Below are 23,136 nucleotides of genomic sequence, written 5' to 3' on the forward strand. Positions count from 1 at the left end.
GTACAGTAGTAGTTAGAGTACAGTAGTAGTTAGACTACAGTAGTAGTTAGAGGGTTAGAGTACAGTAGTAGATAGAGTTCAGTAGTAGTTAGAATACAGTAGTAGTTAGAGTACAGTAGTAGTTAGAGGGTTAGAGTACAGTAGTATTTAGAGTTCAGTAGTAGATAGAGGGTTACAGTACAGTAGTAGTTAGAGTACAGTAGTAGTTAGAATACAGTAGTAGTTAGAATACAGTAGTAGTTAGAATACAGTAGTAGTTAGAGTACAGTAGTAGTTAGAATACAGTAGTAGTTAGAGGGTTAGAGTACAGTAGTAGTTAGAGTACAGTAGTAGTTAGAGTACAGTAGTAGTTAGAGGGTTAGAGTACAGTAGTAGATAGAGTTCAGTAGTAGTTAGACTACAGTAGTAGTTAGAGTACAGTAGTAGTTAGAGGGTTAGAGTACAGTAGTAGATAGAGTTCAGTAGTAGTTAGACTACAGTAGTAGTTAGAGTACAGTAGTAGTTAGAGTACAGTAGTAGTTAGAGTACAGTAGTAGTTAGAGTACAGTAGTAGTTAGAGGGTTAGAGTACAGTAGTAGTTAGAGTACAGTAGTAGTTAGACTACAGTAGTAGTTAGAGGGTTAGAGTACAGTAGTAGATAGAGTTCAGTAGTAGTTAGAATACAGTAGTAGTTAGAGTACAGTAGTAGTTAGAGGGTTAGAGTACAGTAGTATTTAGAGTTCAGTAGTAGATAGAGGGTTACAGTACAGTAGTAGTTAGAGTACAGTAGTAGTTAGAATACAGTAGTAGTTAGAATACAGTAGTAGTTAGAATACAGTAGTAGTTAGAGTACAGTAGTAGTTAGAATACAGTAGTAGTTAGAGGGTTAGAGTACAGTAGTAGTTAGAGTACAGTAGTAGTTAGACTACAGTAGTAGTTAGAGGGTTAGAGTACAGTAGTAGATAGAGTTCAGTAGTAGTTAGAGTACAGTAGTAGTTAGAGGGTTAGAGTACAGTAGTAGTTAGAGTACAGTAGTAGTTAGAGTACAGTAGTAGTTAGAGGGTTAGAGTACAGTAGTAGATAGAGTACAGTAGTAGTTAGAGTACAGTAGTAGTTAGAGTACAGTAGTAGTTAGAGTACAGTAGTAGTTAGAGGGTTAGAGTACAGTAGTAGTTAGAGTACAGTAGTAGTTAGACTACAGTAGTAGTTAGAGGGTTAGAGTACAGTAGTAGATAGAGTTCAGTAGTAGTTAGAATACAGTAGTAGTTAGAGTACAGTAGTAGTTAGAGGGTTAGAGTACAGTAGTAGATAGAGTTCAGTAGTAGTTAGAGGGTTAGAGTACAGTAGTAGATAGAGTTCAGTAGTAGTTAGACTACAGTAGTAGTTAGAGTACAGTAGTAGTTAGAGTACAGTAGTAGTTAGAGTTCAGTAGTAGTTAGAGTACAGTAGTAGTTAGAGGGTTAGAGTACAGTAGTAGTTAGAATACAGTAGTAGTTAGAGTACAGTAGTAGTTAGAGTTCAGTAGTAGTTAGAGTACAGTAGTAGTTAGAGGGTTAGAGTACAGTAGTAGTTAGAGTTCAGTAGTAGTTAGAATACAGTAGTAGTTAGAATACAGTAGTAGTTAGAATACAGTAGTAGTTAGAGTACAGTAGTAGTTAGAATACAGTAGTAGTTAGAGTACAGTAGTAGTTAGAGGGTTAGAGTACAGTAGTAGTTAGAGTACAGTAGTAGTTAGACTACAGTAGTAGTTAGAGGGTTAGAGTACAGTAGTAGATAGAGTTCAGTAGTAGTTAGTGTACAGTAGTAGTTAGAGGGTTAGAGTACAGTAGTAGTTAGAGTACAGTAGTAGTTAGAGTACAGTAGTAGTTAGAGGGTTAGAGTACAGTAGTAGATAGAGTTCAGTAGTAGTTAGACTACAGTAGTAGTTAGAGTACAGTAGTAGTTAGAGGGTTAGAGTACAGTAGTAGATAGAGTTCAGTAGTAGTTAGACTACAGTAGTAGTTAGAGTACAGTAGTAGTTAGAGTACAGTAGTAGTTAGAGGGTTAGAGTACAGTAGTAGTTAGAGTACAGTAGTAGTTAGACTACAGTAGTAGTTAGAGGGTTAGAGTACAGTAGTAGATAGAGTTCAGTAGTAGTTAGAATACAGTAGTAGTTAGAGTACAGTAGTAGTTAGAGGGTTAGAGTACAGTAGTATTTAGAGTTCAGTAGTAGATAGAGGGTTACAGTACAGTAGTAGTTAGAGTACAGTAGTAGTTAGAATACAGTAGTAGTTAGAATACAGTAGTAGTTAGAATACAGTAGTAGTTAGAGTACAGTAGTAGTTAGAATACAGTAGTAGTTAGAGGGTTAGAGTACAGTAGTAGTTAGAGTACAGTAGTAGTTAGACTACAGTAGTAGTTAGAGGGTTAGAGTACAGTAGTAGATAGAGTTCAGTAGTAGTTAGAGTACAGTAGTAGTTAGAGGGTTAGAGTACAGTAGTAGTTAGAGTACAGTAGTAGTTAGAGTACAGTAGTAGTTAGAGGGTTAGAGTACAGTAGTAGATAGAGTACAGTAGTAGTTAGAGTACAGTAGTAGTTAGAGTACAGTAGTAGTTAGAGTACAGTAGTAGTTAGAGGGTTAGAGTACAGTAGTAGTTAGAGTACAGTAGTAGTTAGACTACAGTAGTAGTTAGAGGGTTAGAGTACAGTAGTAGATAGAGTTCAGTAGTAGTTAGAATACAGTAGTAGTTAGAGTACAGTAGTAGTTAGAGGGTTAGAGTACAGTAGTAGATAGAGTTCAGTAGTAGTTAGACTACAGTAGTAGTTAGAGTACAGTAGTAGTTAGAGTACAGTAGTAGTTACAGTACAGTAGTAGATAGAGTACAGTAGTAGTTAGAGTACAGTAGTAGTTAGACTACAGTAGTAGTTAGAGTTCAGTAGTAGTTAGAGTACAGTAGTAGTTAGAGTACAGTAGTAGTTAGAGGGTTAGAGTACAGTAGTAGTTAGAGTACAGTAGTAGTTAGAGTACAGTAGTAGTTAGAGTTCAGTAGTAGTTAGAGTACAGTAGTAGTTAGAGTACAGTAGTAGTTAGAATACAGTAGTAGTTAGAGGGTTAGAGTACAGTAGTAGTTAGAGTACAGTAGTAGTTAGAATACAGTAGTAGTTAGAGTACAGTAGTAGTTAGAGGGTTAGAGTACAGTAGTAGTTAGAGGGTTAGAGTACAGTAGTAGTTAGAGTACAGTAGTAGATAGAGGGTTAGAGTACAGTAGTAGTTAGAGTACAGTAGTAGTTAGAGTACAGTAGTAGTTAGAGTACAGTAGTAGTTAGAGTACAGTAGTAGTTAGAATACAGTAGTAGTTAGAGGGTTAGAGTACAGTAGTAGTTAGAGTACAGTAGTAGATAGAGTTCAGTAGTAGTTAGAGGGTTAGAGTACAGTAGTAGATAGAGGGTTAGAGTACAGTAGTAGTTAGAATACAGTAGTAGTTAGAATACAGTAGTAGTTAGAGTACAGTAGTAGTTAGAGTACAGTAGTAGTTAGAGTACAGTAGTAGTTAGAGTACAGTAGTAGTTAGAGGGTTAGAGTACAGTAGTAGTTAGAGGGTTAGAGTACAGTAGTAGTTAGAGTACAGTAGTAGTTAGAGGGTTAGAGTACAGTAGTAGTTAGAGTACAGTAGTAGTTAGAATACAGTAGTAGTTAGACTACAGTAGTAGTTAGAGGGTTAGAGTACAGTAGTAGTTCGAGTACAGTAGTAGATAGAGTTCAGTAGTAGTTAGACTACAGTAGTAGTTAGAGTACAGTAGTAGTTAGAGTACAGTAGTAGATAGTGTTCAGTAGTAGTTAGAGGGTTAGAGTACAGTAGTAGTTAGAGGGTTAGAGTACAGTAGTAGTTAGAGTACAGTAGTAGTTAGAGGGTTAGAGTACAGTAGTAGTTAGAGTACAGTAGTAGTTAGAGTACAGTAGTAGTTAGACTACAGTAGTAGTTAGAGGGTTAGAGTACAGTAGTAGTTAGAGTACAGTAGTAGATAGACTACAGTAGTAGTTAGAGTACAGTAGTACTTAGAGTACAGTAGTAGTTAGAGTACAGTAGTAGATAGAGTACAGTAGTAGTTAGAGTACAGTAGTAGTTAGAGGGTTAGAGTACAGTAGTAGTTAGAGTACAGTAGTAGTTAGACTACAGTAGTAGTTAGAGGGTTAGAGTACAGTAGTAGTTAGAGTACAGTAGTAGTTAGACTACAGTAGTAGTTAGAGTACAGTAGTAGATAGAGTACAGTAGTAGTTAGAGGGTTAGAGTACAGTAGTAGTTAGAGTACAGTAGTAGATAGAGTACAGTAGTAGTTAGAGTTCAGTAGTAGTTAGAGTACAGTAGTAGTTAGAGTACAGTAGTTGTTAGAGGGTTAGAGTACAGTAGTAGTTAGAGTACAGTAGTAGATAGAGTACAGTAGTAGATAGAGTTCAGTAGTAGTTAGAGTACAGTAGTAGTTAGAGTACAGTAGTAGTTAGAGGGTTAGAGTACAGTAGTAGTTAGAGTACAGTAGTAGTTAGAGGGTTAGAGTACAGTAGTAGTTAGACTACAGTAGTAGTTAGAGGGTTAGAGTACAGTAGTAGTTAGAGTACAGTAGTAGATAGAGTACAGTAGTAGTTAGAGTACAGTAGTAGTTAGACTACAGTAGTAGTTAGAGGGTTAGAGTACAGTAGTAGTTAGACTACAGTAGTAGTTAGAGGGTTAGAGTACAGTAGTAGTTAGAGTTCAGTAGTAGTTGGAGTACAGTAGTAGTTAGAGTACAGTAGTAGATAGAGTACAGTAGTAGTTAGAGGGTTAGAGTACAGTAGTAGTTAGAGTACAGTAGTAGTTAGAGTACAGTAGTAGTTAGAGTACAGTAGTAGTTAGAGGGTTAGAGTACAGTAGTAGTTAGAGTACAGTAGTAGTTAGAGTACAGTAGTAGTTAGAGTTCAGTAGTAGTTAGAGTTCAGTAGTAGTTAGAGTACAGTAGTAGTTAGAGTACAGTAGTAGTTAGAGTACAGTAGTAGTTAGAATACAGTAGTAGTTAGAGGGTTAGAGCACAGTAGTAGTTAGAGGGTTAGAGTACAGTAGTAGTTAGAGTACAGTAGTAGTTAGAGGGTTAGAGTACAGTAGTAGTTAGAGTACAGTAGTAGTTAGAGGGTTAGAGTACAGTAGTAGTTAGAGTACAGTAGTAGTTAGACTACAGTAGTAGTTAGAGGGTTAGAGTACAGTAGTAGTTAGAGTTCAGTAGTAGTTAGAATACAGTAGTAGTTAGAGTACAGTAGTAGTTAGAGGGTTAGAGTACAGTAGTAGTTAGAGTTCAGTAGTAGATAGAGGGTTAGAGTACAGTAGTAGTTAGAGTACAGTAGTAGTTAGAATACAGTAGTAGTTAGAATACAGTAGTAGTTAGAATACAGTAGTAGTTAGAGTACAGTAGCAGTTAGAATACAGTAGTAGTTAGAGGGTTAGAGTACAGTAGTAGTTAGAGTACAGTAGTAGTTAGACTACAGTAGTAGTTAGAGGGTTAGAGTACAGTAGTAGATAGAGTTCAGTAGTAGTTAGAGTACAGTAGTAGTTAGAGGGTTAGAGTACAGTAGTAGTTAGAGTACAGTAGTAGTTAGAGTACAGTAGTAGTTAGAGGGTTAGAGTACAGTAGTAGATAGAGTTCAGTAGTAGTTAGAATACAGTAGTAGTTAGAGTACAGTAGTAGTTAGAGGGTTAGAGTACAGTAGTAGATAGAGTTCAGTAGTAGTTAGACTACAGTAGTAATTAGAGTACAGTAGTAGTTAGAGTACAGTAGTAGTTAGAGTACAGTAGTAGTTAGAGTACAGTAGTAGTTAGAGGGTTAGAGTACAGTAGTAGTTAGACTACAGTAGTAGTTAGACTACAGTAGTAGTTAGAGGGTTAGAGTACAGTAGTAGATAGAGTTCAGTAGAAGTTAGAATACAGTAGTAGTTAGAGTACAGTAGTAGTTAGAGGGTTAGAGTACAGTAGTAGATAGAGTTCAGTAGTAGTTAGACTACAGTAGTAGTTAGAGTACAGTAGTAGTTAGAGTACAGTAGTAGTTACAGTACAGTAGTAGATAGAGTACAGAAGTAGTTAGAGTACAGTAGTAGTTAGACTACAGTAGTAGTTAGAGTTCAGTAGTAGTTAGAGTACAGTAGTAGTTAGAGTACAGTAGTAGTTAGAGGGTTAGAGTACAGTAGTAGTTAGAGTACAGTAGTAGTTAGAGTTCAGTAGTAGTTAGAGTACAGTAGTAGTTAGAGTACAGTAGTAGTTAGAATACAGTAGTAGTTAGAGGGTTAGAGTACAGTAGTAGTTAGAGTACAGTAGTAGTTAGAATACAGTAGTAGTTAGAGTACAGTAGTAGTTAGAGGGTTAGAGTACAGTAGTAGTTAGAGGGTTAGAGTACAGTAGTAGTTAGAGTACAGTAGTAGATAGAGGGTTAGAGTACAGTAGTAGTTAGAGTACAGTAGTAGTTAGAGTACAGTAGTAGTTAGAGTACAGTAGTAGTTAGAGTACAGTAGTAGTTAGAATACAGTAGTAGTTAGAGGGTTAGAGTACAGTAGTAGTTAGAGTACAGTAGTAGATAGAGTTCAGTAGTAGTTAGAGGGTTAGAGTACAGTAGTAGTTAGAGGGTTAGAGTACAGTAGTAGTTAGAGTACAGTAGTAGTTAGAATACAGTAGTAGTTAGAGTACAGTAGTAGTTAGAGTACAGTAGTAGTTAGAGTACAGTAGTAGTTAGAGTACAGTAGTAGTTAGAGGGTTAGAGTACAGTAGTAGTTAGAGGGTTAGAGTACAGTAGTAGTTAGAGTACAGTAGTAGTTAGAGGGTTAGAGTACAGTAGTAGTTAGAGTACAGTAGTAGTTAGAATACAGTAGTAGTTAGACTACAGTAGTAGTTAGAGGGTTAGAGTACAGTAGTAGTTAGAGTACAGTAGTAGATAGAGTTCAGTAGTAGTTAGACTACAGTAGTAGTTAGAGTACAGTAGTAGTTAGAGTACAGTAGTAGTTAGAGTTCAGTAGTAGTTAGAAGGTTAGAGTACAGTAGTAGTTAGAGGGTTAGAGTACAGTAGTAGTTAGAGTACAGTAGTAGTTAGAGGGTTAGAGTACAGTAGTAGTTAGAGTACAGTAGTAGTTAGAGTACAGTAGTAGTTAGACTACAGTAGTAGTTAGAGGGTTAGAGTACAGTAGTAGTTAGAGTACAGTAGTAGATAGAGTTCAGTAGTAGTTAGACTACAGTAGTAGTTAGAGTACAGTAGTAGTTAGAGTACAGTAGTAGTTAGAGTACAGTAGTAGATAGAGTACAGTAGTAGTTAGAGTACAGTAGTAGTTAGAGGGTTAGAGTACAGTAGTAGTTAGAGTACAGTAGTAGTTAGACTACAGTAGTAGTTAGAGGGTTAGAGTACAGTAGTAGTTAGAGTACAGTAGTAGTTAGACTACAGTAGTAGTTAGAGTACAGTAGTAGATAGAGTACAGTAGTAGTTAGAGTACAGTAGTAGTTAGAGGGTTAGAGTACAGTAGTAGTTAGAGTACAGTAGTAGTTAGAGTTCAGTAGTAGTTAGAGTACAGTAGTAGTTAGAGTACAGTAGTAGTTAGAGTACAGTAGTAGTTAGAGTACAGTAGTAGTTAGAGTACAGTAGTAGTTAGAGGGTTAGAGTACAGTAGTAGTTAGAGTACAGTAGTAGTTAGAGTTCAGTAGTAGTTAGAGTACAGTAGTAGTTAGAGTACAGTAGTAGTTAGAATACAGTAGTAGTTAGAGGGTTAGAGTACAGTAGTAGTTAGAGTACAGTAGTAGTTAGAATACAGTAGTAGTTAGAGTACAGTAGTAGTTAGAGGGTTAGAGTACAGTAGTAGTTAGAGGGTTAGAGTACAGTAGTAGTTAGAGTACAGTAGTAGATAGAGGGTTAGAGTACAGTAGTAGTTAGAGTACAGTAGTAGTTAGAGTACAGTAGTAGTTAGAGTACAGTAGTAGTTAGAGTACAGTAGTAGTTAGAATACAGTAGTAGTTAGAGGGTTAGAGTACAGTAGTAGTTAGAGTACAGTAGTAGATAGAGTTCAGTAGTAGTTAGAGGGTTAGAGTACAGTAGTAGTTAGAGGGTTAGAGTACAGTAGTAGTTAGAGTACAGTAGTAGTTAGAATACAGTAGTAGTTAGAGTACAGTAGTAGTTAGAGTACAGTAGTAGTTAGAGTACAGTAGTAGTTAGAGTACAGTAGTAGTTAGAGGGTTAGAGTACAGTAGTAGTTAGAGGGTTAGAGTACAGTAGTAGTTAGAGTACAGTAGTAGTTAGAGGGTTAGAGTACAGTAGTAGTTAGAGTACAGTAGTAGTTAGAATACAGTAGTAGTTAGACTACAGTAGTAGTTAGAGGGTTAGAGTACAGTAGTAGTTAGAGTACAGTAGTAGATAGAGTTCAGTAGTAGTTAGACTACAGTAGTAGTTAGAGTACAGTAGTAGTTAGAGTACAGTAGTAGTTAGAGTTCAGTAGTAGTTAGAAGGTTAGAGTACAGTAGTAGTTAGAGGGTTAGAGTACAGTAGTAGTTAGAGTACAGTAGTAGTTAGAGGGTTAGAGTACAGTAGTAGTTAGAGTACAGTAGTAGTTAGAGTACAGTAGTAGTTAGACTACAGTAGTAGTTAGAGGGTTAGAGTACAGTAGTAGTTAGAGTACAGTAGTAGATAGAGTTCAGTAGTAGTTAGACTACAGTAGTAGTTAGAGTACAGTAGTAGTTAGAGTACAGTAGTAGTTAGAGTACAGTAGTAGATAGAGTACAGTAGTAGTTAGAGTACAGTAGTAGTTAGAGGGTTAGAGTACAGTAGTAGTTAGAGTACAGTAGTAGTTAGACTACAGTAGTAGTTAGAGGGTTAGAGTACAGTAGTAGTTAGAGTACAGTAGTAGTTAGACTACAGTAGTAGTTAGAGTACAGTAGTAGATAGAGTACAGTAGTAGTTAGAGGGTTAGAGTACAGTAGTAGTTAGAGTACAGTAGTAGATAGAGTACAGTAGTAGTTAGAGTTCAGTAGTAGTTAGAGTACAGTAGTAGTTAGAGTACAGTAGTAGTTAGAGTACAGTAGTAGATAGAGTACAGTAGTAGATAGAGTTCAGTAGTAGTTAGAGTACAGTAGTAGTTAGAGTACAGTAGTAGTTAGAGGGTTAGAGTACAGTAGTAGTTAGAGTACAGTAGTAGTTAGAGGGTTAGAGTACAGTAGTAGTTAGACTACAGTAGTAGTTAGAGGGTTAGAGTACAGTAGTAGTTAGAGTACAGTAGTAGATAGAGTACAGTAGTAGTTAGAGTACAGTAGTAGTTAGACTACAGTAGTAGTTAGAGGGTTAGAGTACAGTAGTAGTTAGACTACAGTAGTAGTTAGAGGGTTAGAGTACAGTAGTAGTTAGAGTTCAGTAGTAGTTGGAGTACAGTAGTAGTTAGAGTACAGTAGTAGATAGAGTACAGTAGTAGTTAGAGGGTTAGAGTACAGTAGTAGTTAGAGTACAGTAGTAGTTAGAGTACAGTAGTAGTTAGAGTACAATAGTAGTTAGAGGGTTAGAGTACAGTAGTAGTTAGAGTACAGTAGTAGTTAGAGTACAGTAGTAGTTAGAGTACAGTAGTAGTTAGAGTTCAGTAGTAGTTAGAGTACAGTAGTAGTTAGAGTACAGTAGTAGTTAGAGTACAGTAGTAGTTAGAATACAGTAGTAGTTAGAGGGTTAGAGCACAGTAGTAGTTAGAGTACAGTAGTAGTTAGAATACAGTAGTAGTTAGAGTACAGTAGTAGTTAGAGGGTTAGAGTACAGTAGTAGTTAGAGTACAGTAGTAGTTAGAGGGTTAGAGTACAGTAGTAGTTAGAGTACAGTAGTAGTTAGAGTACAGTAGTAGTTAGAATACAGTAGTAGTTAGAGGGTTAGAGTACAGTAGTAGTTAGAGTACAGTAGTAGATAGAGTTCAGTAGTAGTTAGAGGGTTAGAGTACAGTAGTAGTTAGAGGGTTAGAGTACAGTAGTAGTTAGAGTACAGTAGTAGTTAGAATACAGTAGTAGTTAGAGTACAGTAGTAGTTAGAGTACAGTAGTAGTTAGAGTACAGTAGTAGTTAGAGTACAGTAGTAGTTAGAGGGTTAGAGTACAGTAGTAGTTAGAGGGTTAGAGTACAGTAGTAGTTAGAGTACAGTAGTAGTTAGAGGGTTAGAGTACAGTAGTAGTTAGAGTACAGTAGTAGTTAGAGTACAGTAGTAGTTAGACTACAGTAGTAGTTAGAGGGTTAGAGTACAGTAGTAGTTAGAGTACAGTAGTAGATAGAGTTCAGTAGTAGTTAGACTACAGTAGTAGTTAGAGTACAGTAGTAGTTAGAGTACAGTAGTAGATAGAGTACAGTAGTAGTTAGAGTACAGTAGTAGTTAGAGGGTTAGAGTACAGTAGTAGTTAGAGTACAGTAGTAGTTAGACTACAGTAGTAGTTAGAGGGTTAGAGTACAGTAGTAGTTAGAGTACAGTAGTAGTTAGACTACAGTAGTAGTTAGACTACAGTAGTAGTTAGAGTACAGTAGTAGATAGAGTACAGTAGTAGTTAGAGGGTTAGAGTACAGTAGTAGTTAGAGTACAGTAGTAGATAGAGTACAGTAGTAGTTAGAGTTCAGTAGTAGTTAGAGTACAGTAGTAGTTAGAGTACAGTAGTAGTTAGAGGGTTAGAGTACAGTATTAGTTAGAGTACAGTAGTAGATAGAGTACAGTAGTAGTTAGAGTTCAGTAGTAGTTAGAGTACAGTAGTAGTTAGAGTACAGTAGTAGTTAGAGTACAGTAGTAGTTAGAGTACAGTAGTAGTTAGAGGGTTAGAGTACAGTAGTAGTTAGACTACAGTAGTAGTTGGAGTACAGTAGTAGATAGAGTACAGTAGTAGTTAGAGTACAGTAGTAGTTAGACTACAGTAGTAGATAGAGTACAGTAGTAGTTAGAGTACAGTAGTAGTTAGAGGGTTAGAGTACAGTAGTAGTTAGACTACAGTAGTAGTTAGAGGGTTAGAGTACAGTAGTAGTTAGAGTTCAGTAGTAGTTGGAGTACAGTAGTAGTTAGAGTACAGTAGTAGATAGAGTACAGTAGTAGTTAGAGGGTTAGAGTACAGTAGTAGTTAGAGTACAGTAGTAGTTAGAGTACAGTAGTAGTTAGAGTACAGTAGTAGTTAGAGGGTTAGAGTTCAGTAGTAGTTAGAGTACAGTAGTAGTTAGAGTACAGTAGTAGTTAGAGTACAGTAGTAGTTAGAGTACAGTAGTAGTTAGAGTTCAGTAGTAGTTAGAGTTCAGTAGTAGTTAGAGTACAGTAGTAGTTAGAGTACAGTAGTAGATAAAGTACAGTAGTAGTTAGAGTACAGTAGTAGTTAGAGTACAGTAGTAGTTAGAGTACAGTAGTAGTTAGAGGGTTAGAGTACAGTAGTAGTTAGAGGGTTAGAGTACAGTAGTAGTTAGAGTACAGTAGTAGTTAGAGTACAGTAGTAGTTAGAGTTCAGTAGTAGTTAGAGTACAGTAGTAGTTAGAGTACAGTAGTAGTTAGAGTACAGTAGTAGATAAAGTACAGTAGTAGTTAGAGTACAGTAGTAGTTAGAGTACAGTAGTAGTTAGAGTACAGTAGTAGATAAAGTACAGTAGTAGTTAGAGTACAGTAGTAGTTAGAGTACAGTAGTAGTTAGAGTACAGTAGTAGTTAGAGGGTTAGAGTACAGTAGTAGTTAGAGGGTTAGAGTACAGTAGTAGTTAGAGTACAGTAGTAGATAGAGTACAGTAGTAGTTAGAATACAGTAGTAGTTAGAGTACAGTAGTAGTTAGAGGGTTAGAGTACAGTAGTAGTTAGAGTACAGTAGTAGTTAGAGTACAGTAGTAGTTAGAGTTCAGTAGTAGTTAGAGTACAGTAGTAGTTAGAGTACAGTAGTAGATAGAGTACAGTAGTAGTTAGAGTACAGTAGTAGTTAGAGTACAGTAGTAGTTAGAGTACAGTAGTAGTTAGAGGGTTAGAGTACAGTAGTAGTTAGAGTACAGTAGTAGATAGAGTACAGTAGTAGTTAGAATACAGTAGTAGTTAGAGTACAGTAGTAGTTAGAGTACAGTAGTAGTTAGAGTACAGTAGTAGATAGAGGGTTAGAGTTCAGTAGTAGTTAGAGTACAGTAGTAGTTAGAGGGTTAGAGTTCAGTAGTAGTTAGAGTACAGTAGTAGTTAGAGGGTTAGAGTTCAGTAGTAGTTAGAGTACAGTAGTAGTTAGAGTACAGTAGTAGATAGAGTACAGTAGTAGTTAGAGTACAGTAGTAGTTAGAGTACAGTAGTAGTTAGAGTACAGTAGTAGTTAGAATACAGTAGTAGTTAGAGTACAGTAGTAGTTAGAGGGTTAGAGTACAGTAGTAGTTAGAGGGTTAGAGTACAGTAGTAGTTAGAAGGTTAGAGTACAGTAGTAGATAGAGTTCAGTAGTAGTTAGACTACAGTAGTAGTTAGAGTACAGTAGTAGTTAGAGTACAGTAGTAGATAGAGTACAGTAGTAGTTAGAGTACAGTAGTAGTTAGAGGGTTAGAGTACAGTAGTAGTTAGAGTACAGTAGTAGTTAGACTACAGTAGTAGTTAGAGGGTTAGAGTACAGTAGTAGTTAGAGTACAGTAGTAGTTAGACTACAGTAGTAGTTAGACTACAGTAGTAGTTAGAGTACAGTAGTAGATAGAGTACAGTAGTAGTTAGAGGGTTAGAGTACAGTAGTAGTTAGAGTACAGTAGTAGATAGAGTACAGTAGTAGTTAGAGTTCAGTAGTAGTTAGAGTACAGTAGTAGTTAGAGTACAGTAGTAGTTAGAGGGTTAGAGTACAGTATTAGTTAGAGTACAGTAGTAGATAGAGTACAGTAGTAGTTAGAGTTCAGTAGTAGTTAGAGTACAGTAGTAGTTAGAGTACAGTAGTAGTTAGAGTACAGTAGTAGTTAGAGTACAGTAGTAGTTAGAGGGTTAGAGTACAGTAGTAGTTAGACTACAGTAGTAGTTGGAGTACAGTAGTAGATAGAGTACAGTAGTAGTTAGAGTACAGTAGTAGTTAGACTACAGTAGTAGATAGAGTACAGTAGTAGTTAGAGTACAGTAGTAGTTAGAGGGTTAGAGTACAGTAGTAGTTAGACTACAGTAGTAGTTAGAGGGTTAGAGTACAGTAGTAGTTAGAGTTCAGTAGTGGTTGGAGTACAGTAGTAGTTAGAGTACAGTAGTAGATAGAGTACAGTAGTAGTTAGAGGGTTAGAGTACAGTAGTAGTTAGAGTACAGTAGTAGTTAGAGTACAGTAGTAGTTAGAGTACAGTAGTAGTTAGAGGGTTAGAGTTCAGTAGTAGTTAGAGTACAGTAGTAGTTAGAGTACAGTAGTAGTTAGAGTACAGTAGTAGTTAGAGTACAGTAGTAGTTAGAGTTCAGTAGTAGTTAGAGTTCAGTAGTAGTTAGAGTACAGTAGTAGTTAGAGTACAGTAGTAGATAAAGTACAGTAGTAGTTAGAGTACAGTAGTAGTTAGAGTACAGTAGTAGTTAGAGTACAGTAGTAGTTAGAGGGTTAGAGTACAGTAGTAGTTAGAGGGTTAGAGTACAGTAGTAGTTAGAGTACAGTAGTAGTTAGAGTACAGTAGTAGTTAGAGTTCAGTAGTAGTTAGAGTACAGTAGTAGTTAGAGTACAGTAGTAGTTAGAGTACAGTAGTAGATAAAGTACAGTAGTAGTTAGAGTACAGTAGTAGTTAGAGTACAGTAGTAGTTAGAGTACAGTAGTAGATAAAGTACAGTAGTAGTTAGAGTACAGTAGTAGTTAGAGTACAGTAGTAGTTAGAGTACAGTAGTAGTTAGAGGGTTAGAGTACAGTAGTAGTTAGAGGGTTAGAGTACAGTAGTAGTTAGAGTACAGTAGTAGATAGAGTACAGTAGTAGTTAGAATACAGTAGTAGTTAGAGTACAGTAGTAGTTAGAGGGTTAGAGTACAGTAGTAGTTAGAGTACAGTAGTAGTTAGAGTACAGTAGTAGTTAGAGTTCAGTAGTAGTTAGAGTACAGTAGTAGTTAGAGTACAGTAGTAGATAGAGTACAGTAGTAGTTAGAGTACAGTAGTAGTTAGAGTACAGTAGTAGTTAGAGTACAGTAGTAGTTAGAGGGTTAGAGTACAGTAGTAGTTAGAGTACAGTAGTAGATAGAGTACAGTAGTAGTTAGAATACAGTAGTAGTTAGAGTACAGTAGTAGTTAGAGTACAGTAGTAGTTAGAGTACAGTAGTAGATAGAGGGTTAGAGTTCAGTAGTAGTTAGAGTACAGTAGTAGTTAGAGGGTTAGAGTTCAGTAGTAGTTAGAGTACAGTAGTAGTTAGAGGGTTAGAGTTCAGTAGTAGTTAGAGTACAGTAGTAGTTAGAGTACAGTAGTAGATAGAGTACAGTAGTAGTTAGAGTACAGTAGTAGTTAGAGTACAGTAGTAGTTAGAGTACAGTAGTAGTTAGAATACAGTAGTAGTTAGAGTACAGTAGTAGTTAGAGGGTTAGAGTACAGTAGTAGTTAGAGGGTTAGAGTACAGTAGTAGTTAGAAGGTTAGAGTACAGTAGTAGTTAGAGTACAGTAGTAGTTAGAGGGTTAGAGTACAGTAGTAGTTAGAGTACAGTAGTAGTTAGAGTACAGTAGTAGTTAGAGTACAGTAGTAGTTAGAGTACAGTAGTAGTTAGAGGGTTAGAGTTCAGTAGTAGTTAGAGTTCAGTAGTAGTTAGAGGGTTAGAGTACAGTAGTAGTTAGAGTACAGTAGTAGTTAGAGTACAGTAGTAGTTAGAGTACAGTAGTAGTTAGAGTACAGTAGTAGTTAGAGGGTTAGAGTACAGTAGTAGTTAGAGTTCAGTAGTAGTTAGAGTTCAGTAGTAGTTAGAGGGTTAGAGTACAGTAGTAGTTAGAGTACAGTAGTAGTTAGAGTACAGTAGTAGATAGAGTACAGTAGTAGTTAGAGGGTTAGAGTACAGTAGTAGTTAGAGTACAGTAGTAGTTAGAGTACAGTAGTAGTTAGAGTACAGTAGTAGTTACAGGGTTAGAGTACAGTAGTAGTTAGAGTACAGTAGTAGTTAGAGTACAGTAGTAGTTAGAGTTCAGTAGTAGATAGAGTACAGTAGTAGTTAGAGGGTTAGAGTACAGTAGTAGTTAGATTACAGTAGTAGTTAGAGTACAGTAGTAGTTAGAGTACAGTAGTAGTTAGAATTCAGTAGTAGTTAGAGGGTTAGAGTACAGTAGTAGTTAGAGGGTTAGAGTACAGTAGTAGTTAGAATACAGTAGTAGTTAGACTACAGTAGTAGTTAGACTACAGTAGTAGTTAGAGGGTTAGAGTACAGTAGTAGTTAGAATACAGTAGTAGTTAGACTACAGTAGTAGTTAGACTACAGTAGTAGTTAGAGGGTTAGAGTACAGTAGTAGTTAGAATACAGTAGTAGTTAGAGTTCAGTAGTAGTTAGAGGGTTAGAGTACAGTAGTAGTTAGACTACAGTAGTAGTTAGAGGGTTAGAGTACAGTAGTAGTTAGAGTACAGTAGTAGATAGAGTTCAGTAGTAGTTAGAGGGTTAGAGTACAGTAGTAGATAGAGTTCAGTAGTAGATAGAGTTCAGTAGTAGTTAGAGGGTTAGAGTACAGTAGTAGATAGAGTTCAGTAGTAGGTAGACTACAGTAGTAGTTAGAGTACAGTAGTAGTTAGAGTACAGTAGTAGTTAGAGGGTTAGAGTTCAGTAGTAGTTAGAGGGTTAGAGTACAGTAGTAGTTAGAGTACAGTAGTATATAGAGTTCAGTAGTAGTTAGAGTACAGTAGTAGATAGAGTTCAGTAGTAGTTAGAGTACAGTAGTAGTTAGAGTACAGTAGTAGTTAGAGGGTTAGAGCACAGTAGTAGTTAGAGTACAGTAGTAGTTAGAGGGTTAGAGTACAGTAGTAGTTAGAGTACAGTAGTAGATAGAGTACAGTAGTAGATAGAGTTCAGTAGTAGTTAGAGGGTTAGAGTACAGTAGTAGTTAGAGGGTTAGAGTACAGTAGTAGTTAGAGGGTTAGAGTACAGTAGTAGTTAGAGTACAGTAGTAGATAGAGTTCAGTAGTAGTTAGAGTACAGTAGTAGTTAGAGTTCAGTAGTAGTTAGAGGGTTAGAGTACAGTAGTAGATAGAGTACAGTAGTAGTTAGAGGGTTAGAGTACAGTAGTAGTTAGAGTACAGTAGTAGATAGAGTACAGTAGTAGATAGAGTTCAGTAGTAGTTAGAGGGTTAGAGTACAGTAGTAGATAGAGTACTGTAGTAGTTAGAGTACAGTAGTAGTTAGAGTACAGTAGTAGTTAGAGTACAGTAGTAGTTAGAGGGTTAGAGTACAGTAGTAGTTAGAATACAGTAGTAGTTAGAGTACAGTAGTAGTTAGAGTACAGTACAGTAGTAGTTAGAGTACAGTAGTAGATAGAGTACAGTAGTGGTTAGAGTTCAGTAGTAGATAGAGTACAGTAGTAGTTAGACTACAGTAGTAGTTGGAGTACAGTAGTAGATAGAGTACAGTAGTAGTTAGAGTACAGTAGTAGTTAGAGTACAGTAGTAGTTAGAGTACAGTAGTAGTTAGAGTACAGTAGTAGTTAGAGGGTTAGAGTACAGTAGTAGTTAGAGTACAGTAGTAGATAGAGTACAGTAGTAGTTAGAATACAGTAGTAGTTAGAGTACAGTAGTAGTTAGAGTACAGTAGTAGTTAGAGTACAGTAGTAGATAGAGGGTTAGAGTTCAGTAGTAGTTAGAGTACAGTAGTAGTTAGAGGGTTAGAGTTCAGTAGTAGTTAGAGTACAGTAGTAGTTAGAGGGTTAGAGTTCAGTAGTAGTTAGAGTACAGTAGTAGTTAGAGTACAGTAGTAGATAGAGTACAGTAGTAGTTAGAGTACAGTAGTAGTTAGAGTACAGTAGTAGTTAGAGTACAGTAGTAGTTAGAATACAGTAGTAGTTAGAGTACAGTAGTAGTTAGAGGGTTAGAGTACAGTAGTAGTTAGAGGGTTAGAGTACAGTAGTAGTTAGAAGGTTAGAGTACAGTAGTAGTTAGAGTACAGTAGTAGTTAGAGGGTTAGAGTACAGTAGTAGTTAGAGTACAGTAGTAGTTAGAGTACAGTAGTAGTTAGAGTACAGTAGTAGTTAGAGTACAGTAGTAGTTAGAGGGTTAGAGTACAGTAGTAGTTAGAGTTCAGTAGTAGTTAGAGTTCAGTAGTAGTTAGAGGGTTAGAGTACAGTAGTAGTTAGAGTACAGTAGTAGTTAGAGTACAGTAGTAGTTAGAGTACAGTAGTAGTTAGAGTACAGTAGTAGTTAGAGGGTTAGAGTACAGTAGTAGTTAGAGTTCAGTAGTAGTTAGAGTTCAGTAGTAGTTAGAGGGTTAGAGTACAGTAGTAGTTAGAGTACAGTAGTAGTTAGAGTACAGTAGTAGTTAGAGGGTTAGAGTACAGTAGTAGTTAGAGTACAGTAGTAGTTAGAGTACAGTAGTAGTTAGAGTACAGTAGTAGTTAGAGGGTTAGAGTACAGTAGTAGTTAGAGTACAGTAGTAGTTAGAGTACAGTAGTAGTTAGAGTTCAGTAGTAGATAGAGTATAGTAGTAGTTAGAGGGTTAGAGTACAGTAGTAGTTAGATTACAGTAGTAGTTAGAGTACAGTAGTAGTTAGAGTACAGTAGTAGTTAGAATTCAGTAGTAGTTAGAGGGTTAGAGTACAGTAGTAGTTAGAGGGTTAGAGTACAGTAGTAGTTAGAATACAGTAGTAGTTAGACTACAGTAGTAGTTAGACTACAGTAGTAGTTAGAGGGTTAGAGTACAGTAGTAGTTAGAATACAGTAGTAGTTAGACTACAGTAGTAGTTAGACTACAGTAGTAGTTAGAGGGTTAGAGTACAGTAGTAGTTAGAATACAGTAGTAGATAGAGTTCAGTAGTAGTTAGAGGGTTAGAGTACAGTAGTAGTTAGACTACAGTAGTAGTTAGAGGGTTAGAGTACAGTAGTAGTTAGAGTACAGTAGTAGATAGAGTACAGTAGTAGATAGAGTTCAGTAGTAGTTAGAGGGTTAGAGTACAGTAGTAGATAGAGTTCAGTAGTAGATAGAGTTCAGTAGTAGTTAGAGGGTTAGAGTACAGTAGTAGATAGAGTTCAGTAGTAGGTAGACTACAGTAGTAGTTAGAGTACAGTAGTAGTTAGAGTACAGTAGTAGTTAGAGGGTTAGAGTTCAGTAGTAGTTAGAGGGTTAGAGTACAGTAGTAGTTAGAGTACAGTAGTATATAGAGTTCAGTAGTAGTTAGAGTACAGTAGTAGATAGAGTTCAGTAGTAGTTAGAGTACAGTAGTAGTTAGAGTACAGTAGTAGTTAGAGGGTTAGAGCACAGTAGTAGTTAGAGTACAGTAGTAGTTAGAGGGTTAGAGTACAGTAGTAGTTAGAGTACAGTAGTAGATAGAGTACAGTAGTAGATAGAGTTCAGTAGTAGTTAGAGGGTTAGAGTACAGTAGTAGTTAGAGGGTTAGAGTACAGTAGTAGTTAGAGGGTTAGAGTACAGTAGTAGTTAGAGTACAGTAGTAGATAGAGTTCAGTAGTAGTTAGAGTACAGTAGTAGTTAGAGTTCAGTAGTAGTTAGAGGGTTAGAGTACAGTAGTAGATAGAGTACAGTAGTAGTTAGAGGGTTAGAGTACAGTAGTAGTTAGAGTACAGTAGTAGATAGAGTACAGTAGTAGATAGAGTTCAGTAGTAGTTAGAGGGTTAGAGTACAGTAGTAGATAGAGTACTGCAGTAGTTAGAGTACAGTAGTAGTTAGAGTACAGTAGTAGTTAGAGTACAGTAGTAGTTAGAGGGTTAGAGTACAGTAGTAGTTAGAATACAGTAGTAGTTAGAGTACAGTAGTAGTTAGAGTACAGTACAGTAGTAGTTAGAGTACAGTAGTAGATAGAGTACAGTAGTGGTTAGAGTTCAGTAGTAGATAGAGTACAGTAGTAGTTAGAGGGTTAGAGTACAGTAGTAGTTAGAGTACAGTAGTAGATAGAGTTCAGTAGTAGTTAGAGGGTTAGAGTACAGTAGTAGTTAGAGTACAGTAGTAGTTAGAGGGTTAGAGTACAGTAGTAGTTAGAATACAGTAGTAGTTAGAGGGTTAGAGTACAGTAGTAGTTAGAGGGTTAGAGTACAGTAGTAGTTAGAGTACAGTAGTAGATAGAGTTCAGTAGTAGTTAGAGTACAGTAGTAGTTAGAGTTCAGTAGTAGTTAGAGGGTTAGAGTACAGTAGTAGATAGAGTACAGTAGTAGTTAGAGGGTTAGAGTACAGTAGTAGTTAGAGTACAGTAGTAGTTAGAGTACAGTAGTAGTTAGAGTACAGTATTAGTTAGAGTACAGTAGTAGTTAGAGTTCAGTAGTAGATAGAGTACAGTAGTAGTTAGAGGGTTAGAGTACAGTAGTAGTTAGAGTACAGTAGTAGTTAGAGTACAGTAGTAGTTAGAGTTCAGTAGTATATAGAGTTCAGTAGTAGTTAGAGGGTTAGAGTACAGTAGTAGTTAGAGTACAGTAGTAGTTAGAGTACAGTAGTAGTTAGAGTTCAGTAGTAGTTAGAGTACAGTAGTAGATAGAGTACAGTAGTAGTTAGAGTACAGTAGTAGTTAGAGGGTTAGAGTACAGTAGTAGTTAGAGTACAGTAGTAGTTAGAGTACAGTAGTAGATAGAGGGTTAGAGTACAGTAGTAGTTAGAGTACAGTAGTAGTTAGAGTACAGTAGTAGATAGAGTACAGTAGTAGTTAGAGGGTTAGAGTACAGTAGTAGTTAGAGTACAGTAGTAGTTAGAGTACAGTAGTAGTTAGAGTTCAGTAGTAGTTAGAGGGTTAGAGTACAGTAGTAGTTAGAGTACAGTAGTAGTTAGAGTACAGTAGTAGTTAGAGTACAGTAGTAGATAGAGTACAGTAGTAGTTAGAGTACAGTAGTAGTTAGAGGGTTAGAGTACAGTAGTAGTTAGAGTACAGTAGTAGTTAGAGTACAGTAGTAGATAGAGGGTTAGAGTACAGTAGTAGTTAGAGTACAGTAGTAGTTAGAGTACAGTAGTAGATAGAGTACAGTAGTAGTTAGAGGGTTAGAGTACAGTAGTAGTTAGAGTACAGTAGTAGTTAGAGTACAGTAGTAGTTAGAGTTCAGTAGTAGTTAGAGGGTTAGAGTACAGTAGTAGTTAGAGTACAGTAGTAGTTAGAGGGTTAGAGTACAGTAGTAGTTAGAGTTCAGTAGTAGTTAGAGTTCAGTAGTAGTTAGAGGGTTAGAGTACAGTAGTAGTTAGAGTACAGTAGTAGTTAGAGTACAGTAGTAGTTAGAGTACAGTAGTAGTTAGAGTACAGTAGTAGTTAGAGGGTTAGAGTACAGTAGTAGTTAGAGTTCAGTAGTAGTTAGAGTTCAGTAGTAGTTAGAGGGTTAGAGTACAGTAGTAGTTAGAGTACAGTAGTAGTTAGAGTACAGTAGTAGATAGAGTACAGTAGTAGTTAGAGGGTTAGAGTACAGTAGTAGTTAGAGTACAGTAGTAGTTAGAGTACAGTAGTAGTTAGAGTACAGTAGTAGTTAGAGGGTTAGAGTACAGTAGTAGTTAGAGTACAGTAGTAGTTAGAGTACAGTAGTAGTTAGAGTTCAGTAGTAGATAGAGTATAGTAGTAGTTAGAGGGTTAGAGTACAGTAGTAGTTAGATTACAGTAGTAGTTAGAGTACAGTAGTAGTTAGAGTACAGTAGTAGTTAGAATTCAGTAGTAGTTAGAGGGTTAGAGTACAGTAGTAGTTAGAGGGTTAGAGTACAGTAGTAGTTAGAATACAGTAGTGGTTAGACTACAGTAGTAGTTAGACTACAGTAGTAGTTAGAGGGTTAGAGTACAGTAGTAGTTAGAATACAGTAGTAGTTAGACTACAGTAGTAGTTAGACTACAGTAGTAGTTAGAGGGTTAGAGTACAGTAGTAGTTAGAATACAGTAGTAGATAGAGTTCAGTAGTAGTTAGAGGGTTAGAGTACAGTAGTAGTTAGACTACAGTAGTAGTTAGAGGGTTAGAGTACAGTAGTAGTTAGAGTACAGTAGTAGATAGAGTACAGTAGTAGATAGAGTTCAGTAGTAGTTAGAGGGTTAGAGTACAGTAGTAGATAGAGTTCAGTAGTAGATAGAGTTCAGTAGTAGTTAGAGGGTTAGAGTACAGTAGTAGATAGAGTTCAGTAGTAGGTAGACTACAGTAGTAGTTAGAGTACAGTAGTAGTTAGAGTACAGTAGTAGTTAGAGGGTTAGAGTTCAGTAGTAGTTAGAGGGTTAGAGTACAGTAGTAGTTAGAGTACAGTAGTATATAGAGTTCAGTAGTAGTTAGAGTACAGTAGTAGATAGAGTTCAGTAGTAGTTAGAGTACAGTAGTAGTTAGAGTACAGTAGTAGTTAGAGGGTTAGAGCACAGTAGTAGTTAGAGTACAGTAGTAGTTAGAGGGTTAGAGTACAGTAGTAGTTAGAGTACAGTAGTAGATAGAGTACAGTAGTAGATAGAGTTCAGTAGTAGTTAGAGGGTTAGAGTACAGTAGTAGTTAGAGGGTTAGAGTACAGTAGTAGTTAGAGGGTTAGAGTACAGTAGTAGTTAGAGTACAGTAGTAGATAGAGTTCAGTAGTAGTTAGAGTACAGTAGTAGTTAGAGTTCAGTAGTAGTTAGAGGGTTAGAGTACAGTAGTAGATAGAGTACAGTAGTAGTTAGAGGGTTAGAGTACAGTAGTAGTTAGAGTACAGTAGTAGATAGAGTACAGTAGTAGATAGAGTTCAGTAGTAGTTAGAGGGTTAGAGTACAGTAGTAGATAGAGTACTGTAGTAGTTAGAGTACAGTAGTAGTTAGAGTACAGTAGTAGTTAGAGTACAGTAGTAGTTAGAGGGTTAGAGTACAGTAGTAGTTAGAATACAGTAGTAGTTAGAGTACAGTAGTAGTTAGAGTACAGTACAGTAGTAGTTAGAGTACAGTAGTAGATAGAGTACAGTAGTGGTTAGAGTTCAGTAGTAGATAGAGTACAGTAGTAGTTAGAGGGTTAGAGTACAGTAGTAGTTAGAGGGTTAGAGTACAGTAGTAGTTAGAGTACAGTAGTAGATAGAGTTCAGTAGTAGTTAGAGTACAGTAGTAGTTAGAGTTCAGTAGTAGTTAGAGGGTTAGAGTACAGTAGTAGATAGAGTACAGTAGTAGTTAGAGGGTTAGAGTACAGTAGTAGTTAGAGTACAGTAGTAGTTAGAGTACAGTAGTAGTTAGAGTACAGTATTAGTTAGAGTACAGTAGTAGTTAGAGTTCAGTAGTAGATAGAGTACAGTAGTAGTTAGAGGGTTAGAGTACAGTAGTAGTTAGAGTACAGTAGTAGTTAGAGTTCAGTAGTATATAGAGTTCAGTAGTAGTTAGAGGGTTAGAGTACAGTAGTAGTTAGAGTACAGTAGTAGTTAGAGTACAGTAGTAGTTAGAGTTCAGTAGTAGTTAGAGTACAGTAGTAGTTAGAGGGTTAGAGTACAGTAGTAGTTAGAGTACAGTAGTAGTTAGAGTACAGTAGTAGTTAGAGTACAGTAGTAGATAGAGTACAGTAGTAGTTAGAGTACAGTAGTAGTTAGAGGGTTAGAGTACAGTAGTAGTTAGAGTACAGTAGTAGTTAGAGTACAGTAGTAGATAGAGGGTTAGAGTACAGTAGTAGTTAGAGTACAGTAGTAGTTAGAGTACAGTAGTAGATAGAGTACAGTAGTAGTTAGAGGGTTAGAGTACAGTAGTAGTTAGAGTACAGTAGTAGTTAGAGTACAGTAGTAGTTAGAGTTCAGTAGTAGTTAGAGGGTTAGAGTACAGTAGTAGTTAGAGTACAGTAGTAGTTAGAGGGTTAGAGTACAGTAGTAGTTAGAGTACAGTAGTAGATAGAGGGTTAGAGTACAGTAGTAGTTAGAGTACAGTAGTAGTTAGAGTACAGTAGTAGATAGAGTACAGTAGTAGTTAGAGGGTTAGAGTACAGTAGTAGTTAGAGGGTTAGAGTACAGTAGTAGTTAGAGTACAGTAGTAGTTAGAGTACAGTAGTAGTTAGAGTACAGTAGTAGTTAGAGGGTTAGAGTACAGTAGTAGTTAGAGTACAGTAGTAGTTAGAGTACATTAGTAGTTAGAGTACAGTAGTCGATAGAGTACAGTAGTAGTTAGAGGGTTAGAGTACAGTAGTAGTTAGAGTACAGTAGTAGT

The sequence above is a fragment of the Oncorhynchus clarkii genome, unplaced genomic scaffold (assembly GCF_045791955.1).
Source record: "Oncorhynchus clarkii lewisi isolate Uvic-CL-2024 unplaced genomic scaffold, UVic_Ocla_1.0 unplaced_contig_14082_pilon_pilon, whole genome shotgun sequence".
Taxonomy (NCBI): domain Eukaryota; kingdom Metazoa; phylum Chordata; class Actinopteri; order Salmoniformes; family Salmonidae; genus Oncorhynchus; species Oncorhynchus clarkii.